The sequence below is a fragment of the Lytechinus variegatus genome, chromosome 1, assembly GCF_018143015.1.
Source record: "Lytechinus variegatus isolate NC3 chromosome 1, Lvar_3.0, whole genome shotgun sequence".
Taxonomy (NCBI): domain Eukaryota; kingdom Metazoa; phylum Echinodermata; class Echinoidea; order Temnopleuroida; family Toxopneustidae; genus Lytechinus; species Lytechinus variegatus.
In genome coordinates, this window is record NC_054740.1 from 230289 (window position 1) to 242709 (window position 12421).

General features: G+C 34.2%; 1 long non-coding RNA gene across 1 annotated transcript; it reads left to right on the forward strand.

Moving 5' to 3' along the window:
• The first annotated feature begins 177 nt into the window (after nt 1-177).
• LOC121405749 lies at nt 178-11134 on the forward strand. Its single transcript, XR_005968687.1, has 3 exons — nt 178-278; nt 4954-4990; nt 11100-11134. It is a non-coding gene; the product is annotated as an uncharacterized LOC121405749 (long non-coding RNA).
• The last annotated feature ends 1287 nt before the right edge of the window (nt 11135-12421 follow it).

The following is a 12421-nucleotide window of genomic DNA, read 5'->3' on the forward strand; positions in this document are numbered from 1 at the left end:
AAACTAGGCAGTAACATGTCCATGTACACTAAACCAACTTGCTGGGGCTTTTAAATTATTGTTGTACAATAGGGGGTCAAATTAGGTGTACTTACATGTAGATCTGAGTGTGTGGGCTAGCATGTTCTTTCAAGTTAGCCCTGGTTAGACAATGAAATCTTTAATAGGTGTGTGTAACATACTCGGAGTAAATTAAATGACTAAAAAGAGATCAAAACCTCTGTTTTTTCTTTCATATCCAGCAATAATGCATCTTCAGTTCCATCATCGTCTCAAAGGTAGGCAATTATAGGTTTTTCTCTCCAATTTCTATGTTTTGTTATTAAGTTGCTTATTAGAACATCCATTTTTCTCAAATACGTACGCTCATGCTTAGATATTTCGTCATTCCAAATTTTTCGTTAGTTGTTGAAATTATCTAATGTGGCAGCAAATTTCGTATTTGCGCATTCTAATTCATTGAATGCGCATGCGGCATGCATTTTTGACAATTGTTATTCAACTTTGTCTGTCACCTGTCTTTCAATTTCTTATTAGAACATTCATTTTCATACAATTTTGTCAAATACGCTCCAGTGCCTCGAAATATCGTCATTCAAAATCATTGTTGGTTGTTCAAATTAACTAATGTGGCAACATGAATGCGCATGAGCATGTATTTTCAGCAATGGTTATTCAACTTAGTCTCTCACCTGTCATTCAATTTTCTATTAGAACATTCATTTTCATCAAATATGCTCATGCTTTGAAAAATCGTCATTCAAAATTATTGTTGGTTCAAATTTCGTGTTTTAGCATTTTTATTCATTGAATGGCATGCAGCATGCATTTTCGGCAATGGTTTCTGTATTCAACTTCGTCTGTCAGTCCTCTCACCTATTCCCAGCCCATTTGGAATATTCAAATTCATGTATTGGCAAACAAGTTCATAAAATGAGCATTTAAATTCAAATCTGTAAAGTCTCCATTGAAAATATGATTACTTGTACTGTATTCAAATTGAATGTTATATTACACTGTACAAAGATCTCTTTTTTTTAATCAAGAGACGTACATGTATATAACTTCAGACTTATGTGGCTCACACATAATGATGAAAAAGAAGATCTCAAAAACAACATGATAATCATGATGAAAATATAGATCTATGTTAAAGGTAAGGGGATCCTATTATAAGGCCTAAAATCTCACTTTGCTTGAACTTTTTGGCAGTTTGAATTAAAGACCAATAGAGTACTGCTATGCAAATAAATATATGTAAGCTGGTGTAATAAAAATTTCATTTATGAAAAACGATTTGTGATGGGGCATTGCAAAATTCAGTATAAAGTAAAACTAGGGAAAATCTAGGATACATTTCTGCACCTATTAGTGACAGGTAAAAATTAATAGGTGTTGTTCTTAGTTCAGAAGCCTTCTCAAGAAGAATTTTGGTGAAGTTTTGCCGCCACTTGCAAATGGGATATCCTACCTTGAAAGAGCAAGTCCGGGCCACAATAATTTAAGAGTAGAGAAAAAAATTTTCCCTTACCTAATGATGCAAAAATCCTGAGAATCAGACAAGAAATAGGGAAGATTATGACAGTTTTTTAATTTCACATTTTCTCAGAAAATATTTCTTGGCCAGTCCTTATGAATATTGTAATGAGGGTGTTGATGTCATTCCCTCACAATTATCTTAACATTTCAGTTAAAAAAATTACTAAAATCTCATATTCAGGTGTTAGACGGTAAAACTTCTCTTCTATTCACCCTATACATGTAAATGAGAAATAATGTTTATTCTGACATATCATAATACTTGGATATGCTTTCACCTGAAACTGCCAAGAATTGGAAATATTCAACATTTTATTTAAGGTATATGACAAATTGTGAGGGGATGAAATCACCAACTCACTCATTTGAATATTCATAGGACTGGTCAAGAAATGTTTTCCGAGAAAATGTGTAATTTTGAAATATTGTATCTTCCTTCTTTCTTACCAGATTATCATAATTTTTGTTATTCTATTCTTCTTTTCTCTGTCTTTTTCCTGGCCAGGACATCCCCTTTAAAGGGGAATCCAGCCTTGGCCATAAAATGTTATGTTGGGAAGGAGAAAAATAAATTAAACAGAATGGTGAAAGTTTGAAAGAAATCGGACAAGCAATGAGAAAGTTATAGCTGCTTTCAAATTGAGATCACTAATACTAAGTAGATTTCAAATTGGCAACTGTGTAAGTAAATTATGACAAGGGGCAAGGACAACTTTCCCATAGGCCATGTACTTTATTATCAGGGATTTGTGGTTTTCTCCTAAGTACCCATTCCCCTGGGGCAGTAATCTAAATATAACCCAGGTAGTATACATGTATTGTTTAATGTCCTCATGAAAGAAAAATATAATTTGAAATAAAACTTTTGGGAAAAATGACATTTTAGCCATAATATGTATTGGAGTACATGGAAGAGTAGTCCTTGCCTTACATCACTATGACATCCCATATGCGGCCAATTTGAAGTCTCCATGGGTATAGTGATTACCAATATTTACAACTTTTAAAAATTCATAACTTTCTTGTTGTTTGTCCAGTATTGTTCAAACTTTCACCTATCAACTTGTCTGATTTTTCTTTTCCTTATAAAAACAAGTTTTTATTTGGGTTGGATTCCCCTTTAAGCATGATGAAAATAAACATAAAATTAAGATTACAAAGCATGATAATGATGATCGAAAGAAGGATCTATCACATGAAATGCTGAGCAAAAGAAAGATCTTGAAGAAAGAATGATAATCATGTTGACGATGGAAGGAAAATTATAAAGGAAAAATCACATTCTGTGATTAAATGGACAAAATTACTTTTACGTACATGTATTGTGTAATGCTCAATTGTGAAAATTGATAGCTTGAAAACAAAATTAAAGTGCTTTTAAGTTACTGCACCCATCACATTAATTTGAATGCACTAATTGGGAAATTCATACCCAAACACGAACTTGAATGTTTATATCCAAAATTTATATTTTTAACCATTAATTTGGGTGCCTAAAAATGAATTTGAAGAACTGAATATAAAATAGTTTGACTAAGGTCATTCCATTGCTTTAATCACCCGATAAACAAAAATGGATGATGTTTTGATGAAATTGGCCTGGAAAACCTTTAATATTTCAATAGTTTAATAAAATCCCATTCTTTGCTCCCAGTGTCGAGTAAAGAGTATTGGGTCAAATACTATGCGCGCTGTGTGCATGGTTTTTGACCCAATACCTTTTACTCTCAACTCTTTCTCTTCTCTTCTCCTATTCGTCTTATTGGCGTAGTGTTTCCTGATGTATTAAGGATTGCCGTTTAAGTTGTGCAAAAGTCTGTTTTATAGTCTTTTCTTTTTTCTCCTTGAAAATGTATTCTTTTTTTACCTCATTTGTTTATTTTTTTGTCACTTCTTTTAAGTCAACATTTTGTGATTATTCATTTGTTCAGGATTTTTTCAATCTTTTAATCTGAATTTGTTTGGGTGGACTGTAATCTATACCTGCTTTTAACAGTAAAAACTCAATTTTCAATGGTTTAAAGGGGAATCCAGCCTTGGCCATAGAATGTTGTGTTGGGAAGGAGAAAAATGAATTAAACAGAATGGTGAAAGTTTGAAATAAATCGGACAAGCAATAAGAAAGTTATAGCTGCTTTACAATTGAGATCACTAATACCATGTAGATATCAAATTGGCAACTGGGTAAGTAAATTATGACAAGGGGCAAGGACAACTTTCCCATAGGCCATGTACTTTATTATCAGGGATTTGTGGTTTTCCCCTAATTACCCATTCCCCTGGGGCAGTAATCTAAATATAACCCAGGTAGTATACATGTATTGTTTAATGTCCTCATGAAAGAAAAATACAATTTGAAATAAAACTTTTGGGGAAAATGACATTTTAGCCATAATATGTATTGAAGTACATGGAAGAGTAGTCCTTACCTTACATCACTATGACATCACATAGGCGGCCAATTTGAAGTCTCCATACATGTAGGTATAGTGATTACCAATATTTACAACTTTTTAAAATTCATAACTTTCTTGTTATTTGTCCAATATTGTTCAAACTGTCACCTATCAACTTGTCTGATTTTTCTTTTTCTTACAAAAACAAGTTTTTATTTGGGTTGGATTCCCCTTAATAAATTTATACAATGGATTTTCATATTTTTTTTAGTAATTATGTATTTGGTCATAAATTCAAACTGTAAAAATTTGTAAAATTATTTAAATTATGTTACAAGTACATATTTTGAATGAAAATGTAATAATGGAAATTGAAATAATTCCTGACTTGACGGTTTTGATCTCGGTAATAGTTTTGTTCTGTTGTTTTTGTAGATAATGGTGAAAGGGTACAGTGGTATGTTTGTGTGCACAGTTGTTTGTAACTCTCCCATTTGTTGATGATTTTGTTTTATTTGGTTTGGAAATACACTTATTTATTTTTTGTGATGCTGCCCTATGTGTTCAACATGTGGCTTGATTCCGTTTTGCATATCTGATCCTGTATAGTGCTGTATTTTAAATGTTAAGAAAACAAAACCTTAACTGGCCCCCTGCAATCAAAAATGATTTTCAAATAAAAACTGTTGTGGGGTTTTTAGCTCCAGAAGCAGCAAAGAAAATGTGTGTATGATTTAATCAATGGATAAAAATAATAAGCATCTGATTGATTTTTTTTAGTTGTATAAAAATGAAAATGACTTATTTACTTGGTCACCATGCCCAGATTTTTAAGGATATTTATCATGTGCACAAGCTAACAAACTGTTTGTTTGTTCGTGGTCTAGTTAGATTTTCGGGTCACTAGGTCAGAGGTCAGCACTAACACTGATATATGAAATGTTGAATTGCAGTTTCACTATATATATATCCAGTAGGGTCCATGATATCCTTCCTATATATTTTTTTTCACTTACAGGCAAGCATCACTGCAAGAGCACAGTCGTCTCTTTCGGGTAAATTGTTGATACACTTATGCCCGTTTTACACAGGATTTTCTTAACCCCGGACTATCGCTAACCCCGTACTATCCTTAACCCCGTACTATTTTTTTTCCTTTTCACACATGCCAAATTGTTATTGCTAACCCCGGATAAGGAATGCTTGCTTTTCACACACGAAACTCGCTAACCCCGGACTAGTGGTTTATGTCGATCATTCGTAGTACAAGTTCTTCACTCGTACACTTTTTACACGCTACAATTTCCTTAACCCCGTACTATAGGTGGGGCCAAATTGCCGTTTATCCCCACCTATAGTACGGGGTTAAGCTTCTAGCCCACTTTGCATTTTGTATGCGATCTTAACCCCGTACTGTTGCTCTTAGCACCGCAATTGGTGGGATAACCCTGCTTTTTTGCAGGGTCAAATAATCCCGTACTATAGGTGGGGTTAGCCCACTTTGCAAAAATGCTGTGTAAAAAGAAAGTGGGCTAAGCTTAACCCCGTACTATAGGTGGGGCTAAATTGCCATTTAGCCCCACCTATAGTACGGGGTTAAGGAAATTTTAGCCTGTGTAAAAAGGGTATTAGCCAAAAAAAGGAAAAAGAAAAAAAAATCTGTGTTGTACATGTAAGTTGCATGTTTCACTGTTATGCCAAAATGCCCTCATTGTCATAGATTTTGTACACTAATGGTGCCCTTTTGGCGTAACAATGTTTTCTTAAAGCCACAAGATAGTTTTGGTATGAGGTGAAAAATTAATTGAAATTACTTTTCTTCATTGCATCATTCATTTAACTTCATATGTCTGCATGAACTGCTTTAATTTTATATTTTCAGATATCCTACAATTTTGAGATGATTATTAGGACAATTTGCATGTGTGAACAAGCGAGCAAGTTCCTCAAAAGATGTTTGTTATATTCATGGCTCAGAAATTGTTTTACAACTCTCGAATATCGGAGTTACTTATTATCAGTTAGCTACATCAAATTGTCACCGTTTTCACGAACTATAAGTTTGGCGCGCTCTGTTGCTGTGAAATCAGATTTTTAAATTAATCGTATTTTAAAAAGTCAACATTTTGAAATTGAGATTTCCATACCTTTTGCGCAATTCGGGAAATATTTTAAATTACATGTTAACACAGGGTTCTAAGTACTATCTCTATGGTGCATAGAAGCAACACCTTTTGCTGGCATACGTGTAGATATATGGTATTTTTCATTTTCCAATCGTAAACATTGTTCTGGGAGTGCTGTTTATGCTTAACTTTTCAGAAGCGAAATCACAAACTCCAGCTGCAGCTGTTTCGCATCGTAATTTTCGTTGAGTATGAAAGCGAGGTCATTTTTTTTTTCGAAAGTTTTTTTTTTCCGAGTGTTTTATAATGGGGAAGGTATACGTACGTCGACTGTTATTTAAACATCGAACAATTTCTGATATTTTAGTCATTGTATGGAGCTACTTGACCTAGCCATTTTTATTCCACCATGGTGAGGCCGTGAGGATAATAGTAAGAAAAGAATATTAAAGTATACATAATGAAGTAATAAAACATCTATTTGTTTATGGTACTAGGGCATCTAGCGATGTCTCTCCTCATAACCAGGGACGTAACTCATGTTCCAGGTTATTTTTTTGTAAATCCCTCAACATTCTTTGTGATGTCAAATTTGAAGAGTATAGTCATAGTACTTAAATCAATTATCACATGTATGCAGATGTAAAAAGGGAGATGAGAGGTTATTCCGTGGAGCTAACTTGCGACCATAGAGTAATGCGACTGTATTTGCCCGCAGATTTTCGTCTCATCGGAAGCATGTACCAAATGACGTCATTTTAACACGTTTACAAACTTGGTTCTCTTTATACTTCCCCAAAAAGCCTGATTCTGGTCAAACGACGTTTCAAAACGCTGATAGTAAAGTCACAAAAAGGTGCGTTTGTAAACGTCGTTTGAATGAAAGTAAGCATGGATGCAACCGTGTTTTGGACTATAATGGAAGCACTGATTCTGGCCTGAAAAGTGGAAGCATAAACACGGCATTAGTTTTGTATGTCTTTCTTGAAAGAATCTATAGGGGAAGGCGGGGTAAGTTGAGCATAGGGGCAAGTTGAGCCACCAGCCCCAGGCCAATAATGAATGAGTCAGACATTGTGGTGGTGTCATGTATTGATGACCCATAGCATAACCCCTAACCCCACCACATTGTTTCCAGCTTTAAAAGAAAAAGTAGTTTTTTAGAGGGAAAAATATGAATTTCAGCCAAAAAAGTAAAAAAGAGTGTGAAATAGATAAGTGCTTTATAAACACACACGTCTTTAAATATACACAACAAAAAAAGTAAGTCCCCCCTACATCAAATTGCTGTAACTTTTGAACCAAATTATTTTTAGATATGATATTTCACGGGTGGTTTTCTACACTCATTAAGCAACTCCTAGGGAAAAATGAGATCGATCGCTCGAGTCATGCATGAGTAATTAAAGATTGAATTAAAAATGACAATTTTTTAAAGTCACAAGTGTCGTTTTTCAGATTGTGCAAATAAAAAAATCGGGCAAAAATTGTTTTAAGGTGAATTTTATGGTGTTATGCTGTTTTACTATCCATCATTTAACCACTTCAGACCAAATTTTGATATCGTATGTTCATGGTTGAGTGAGCACGATGTATTGCAGGGGCCGCGGAAGCGGGGGGGGGGGGGGGGGCTGGGGGGCTTCAGCCCCCCACTTTTTTCCATAAGCAAGTGCAAAAATGTAATAAGATTGTGATTTTTGGCATGGTCAGACCCCCACACACTTTGAAAACTGCTCTGTGGCACCTGTATTGTGACGTATCATCATAGGGTTTTTTTTTTTTTGGGGGGGGGTAGTATCTTCTACAACTTGTTAGATCATGTTAAAATTTAAAAATGTTGATGGCTCCCCCGATTATAGGCCCCTCCCCCATTTAAAATTCTGGATCCACCACTGATCTGTCCATACATTCAACTGATCCTGATAAATTGTTAGGAAAAGAATACATTTATGCAGTATAGAGTATTCATTCCTAAGTTTTCGAATGTGCTCGCTCAACCATGAAAATGGTTAAAGTTCGGAAAGTGTTTGGTGATAGAACTGATAGATGATAAAAACAATAGCAATTAAAGACACATTTGAAACCAAATTTGCCCCCAATACTCACTTTATTACCCTTTAAAATGAGTCTGTGACATTGAAAATACCAATTTTCCCACTTTGATGCGTGCTCACTCATCCATAACCAAACAAATCGATTTCATTTTCGCACAGAATTCTGCCCAAAGGTTGATAAACATTACTGCCAAACGACATTGCTAAAGACAGCCTTGAAGAAAAGTTCCACCATATTGAATAAGGAGTTCATATGCTTAAACATATGCACCCATAATGTACACAAGTCTATGAGAGAGGAAGTCAAAATTTTAACAGATATGAAATGAGGGTTTGTTTCATGGACGGTTTTTGTTACTTATGCTAACAGTTATTTCATGAAACTTCTCACATGGCTTCAGAGGAACACTATCCAAAAGGTGCGCACACCAAAATAACCATTCGATACGGTACAGAGTGGGGCCAAGGCCTTGAACTTTCTTCTCATTTGCATAATTTTCGAATATTGTGTGCTCACTGATGTATTAAACATCGGGATTTTCATAAAAATCAAATCAAATGAACTGTACAAGGAGTTTTGTGGCAGATATCCGTTGTTACAAACTGCATTTTTCCCAATAACGTAAAAAAGAGCTAATCACATTCCACATGTTCATTCAAGCGTAAATGTTTAATTTGACACCTTTGAATCATTGAAGCATGTTAATTGGTCATGAACATAACAAAAAAGTTGAGAAAAGATCATTTTCAGTTACCAAAATGAAGCAGTACTTGCCTACGATATTTGAAAATCGCATTTTTTGTTTCCAATAAATGTTCATTGAACCGTGAAACGATGAATATTGTTGAAGATAGTCTTCCCCAAAATAACTTTCGTTATATTCTAGCATTTTTATTGTTAGGAATATGTAAAAATACAACGTATAGCAAATTTAGACTTGAGTTTATTCAACCGTGAAATTTAGCTTAAAAAGTTGTATTGTCTTTTAGAAAGTACCTTTTACAAGCCTTCTGACTATTTTTCATGATGAGAATGTGGAATTAGTTCTAATAAAATGGAATCAAAGTCACAATATTTTGCTTGTGACTTTTGAAAAGTGACATTTTTGCCTTCTGACGGTGCTCACTGAAGCATGACGTAAGATACGTCCACAATATTTACTCAGAAGGTAGCTTATAAAATTACCTACACGTTCATGTAAAATTATATCAAAAACTCGCATTGGTTCGGAAATTATTGATGTTTGTTTAGGTGGGACTTACTTTTTTTGTTGTGTATATAATAAAGACATGATAACAACATTATTAGTCCAGGTATGGATCTTCATTCTTGTCATAGTCTTTTATATGATGGATGCATAATGAATGTGTGGATACAAAATTATCGCACTAAGTTCGGACTGGGGTAAGTTGAGCCAAACAGCATGGGGCAAGTTGAGCCATGGTAATTCCTATGGTAATGTATCTTAAAAAACAAACAAACCATAAAAATCGATTGAAATGCAGGCTGAAAGGAGCAAATTTACATGACTGCTCTTTCCTTTTACAGGATGTTAGTATTTATAGAGAATTAGCAAGTGAAAAGACTTTAAACAAAAAATTGACATGCTGGTTCTCCCCCATACATTTGTACATAGTTTTTGTGGCTCAACTTACCCCAGAAGGTGGCTCAAACTTACCCCATATATGGGGCAAGTTGAGCCATTTGACATCGTTTTTTTCAAAGGTCACGATGACTTTCAGTGTGGGGATAGAAAGTTTTATATATAGGTGGAAAATATTAAATTAAAGAATTAAATTTCAAGGCAACGTACTTATTTCGACAAGATTATTAATCATATCAATTCTAACATGCAAAAAGCAAAAACTGTCACAACTTACCCCGCCTTCCCCTACACAGTTTCATAAAGTTATCGATGTACAATTCTCTGCTATTGTGCAGTTGATCACTAAATGCACAATATAAATGTGTACATTCCTTTCTGCAAGAGCTTACATTATCACTTATAATAACTTTTTGCAACTAAAAAGAGTTGTGCGAGTGAGTGGACAAATCGAGCTTCGGAATTTTGTTTTTACATTGAAAATTGCCATTTCTTGTATCTATTTTCATAAAATTGACAGATTTATAAAAAAAATGCAGTATTTTTTTAATTATATGATCTTGAATTTTTTGTTTTGGTGGGGGGGGGGGGGGATGAATGCATACATGTAGGGCATCCCCATCCATACATGTATATCCCCAACATCCCCACCCCATGGGATCAACACCTATGAAATAGGAAAATCTCAGACTGATGTGCATGTATTGTCAATTGAGTCAGGCACACACTGTTCTCCAGTGACATCACAACCAGCTTGCTGAGAGTCCTGCTGTTTCACACTCATAGTGGGAATAGCAATTTCTGTTTATTATTTTATAATTTTCTGTAAAATGTTACCATGATCGTTATATGTATATGGTTTTAATGATGCTGCAGTGGAATAAATAAGGTCAACAATTGCAGGATGAATCAAATTTGTAAAAGGCCAAGTTCAAACAAAAGCTTAATTGATTTTTGAAAAATAGTAACTTATTACAAGCACATAATTAAAAATTGATGAAAAATAAAGTTATGAACTTTCGAAATTTTACATTTCATTCACAGAACAGTTCTTGATCAGTTGATATGAATATTTGTTTAGCTGATGATGTCGTGTACCCTCACTATTTTCCATATCTTAAGTACACAGAAATGACACCAATTTTTATTTTCAGTGGAAAAGTGAAAAAGTTGCTCTGTTGTACCAATAGTATATGTAAAATAGTAGTAGCATATTCAGGTTTGAGGGCATAGTATTCCCATTGTGTGTAAAAAATAGGAAAAATGAAAAAAAAATTAACTCTGTATGTGCAGGTACAGAAAAGTAAAGATATGACATCATCTTGTTATTGGTATTGGATTTGGAAAAAATATTTAATTTTTTTTACTTATCTCTTTCAGTATACTTCACGGGCCATGCACTTGCAACCACCCAAAAAAAGTAAGTCTATCAATTCTTCAACATCTGCTGGTATAAACCTCTATATGGCCACTTGGTGAAGATATTACTGGCAAGCTAAAGATTATTTCTTAAATATAGATACAGGTATTAAGGTGTACTATAGAGGGGTAAAATATTGATGTTTGGAATAAATAATTCAATAATCATCAATACTTTATATATATTTCCAACATTTTTCAAATAATTTCAACCTTCTTGGTGTCTTTCCTGTGACAAAGAATTCATATAAAATGAGAAATTTGTCCTCAGGGTGCAGCTTGTTTATAAAACACACTAATTTTGTCAGATTTGGGCACCCACGTAGACAGTGTCTGGAGTGTCATTAACCCCATTGGACTGATGTTTAGCACCATTATTCTGAGGTGCACAGAAATAAATGACACCAAATTTGAGGACTTTTTTCTTTAACGTATTGCAGCTTTGAAATTTGAGGTGTAATGGTTTAGCATCCAGTGTAATGTGACTTTACATTGGGTCATGTCTTAAGTTGCCCACTTTTGTGAAAGTGTTCAAATTAATAGAAGTTGGCTTCAGTTTTGAAATCCAAAAGAGGACCATAATTTTTCATTCTATTTATATTCTATTATTTATAGTAATTAGTAACAGAGAGATGGTTACAGAGTAATTCTAGCTATTGATGAAATTACTTCATAAGCTTAGATTTTCACTAAGTTTTAACCACTTCTTTTGCTAGTCTGAAATTGGCCACTGCAGTACTTGTAAAAAAACCTACAATTGTGATTAGGTTGTCACTGTGGTGAAAAGATACCAAACTGTAGAAATATACTAAGATAAACACATTGGCTTATCAAAAAAAATATGTAGGCCTACTAATTAGAAGAACATAAGATTATATTAAACAAATATATCAGGCTTTGAGAAAGTGTGGTGGAATTATTTATCCAAAGTTGGTCTGGCAATTACTTTTATTCCCGATAGTAGTTTGCCAGTCCAACCGAGGATTAATAATTCCCACCATGTTTTCGAAGGAACGTCTGATATATTTTTTTTATCCTATTTTTAATAATTGAGAACCAGAATCTATGCTCCAAATGACCTACCGCGTTTAGCGGAACGCAAATTAATGCCTGCGCCGATGCATTACAAGACTTGCCCGGGAGAGACAGACGCTGACTGGTGCACCCGAGAGTTCTGCTAAATATCAATTTTTCTCAAATAATGACGTCAGAATTTTGGTATAGCGAAAAATATATCGAGGACCGACGTCACGCAACATCATAGATGTACATCTCTTGTATCC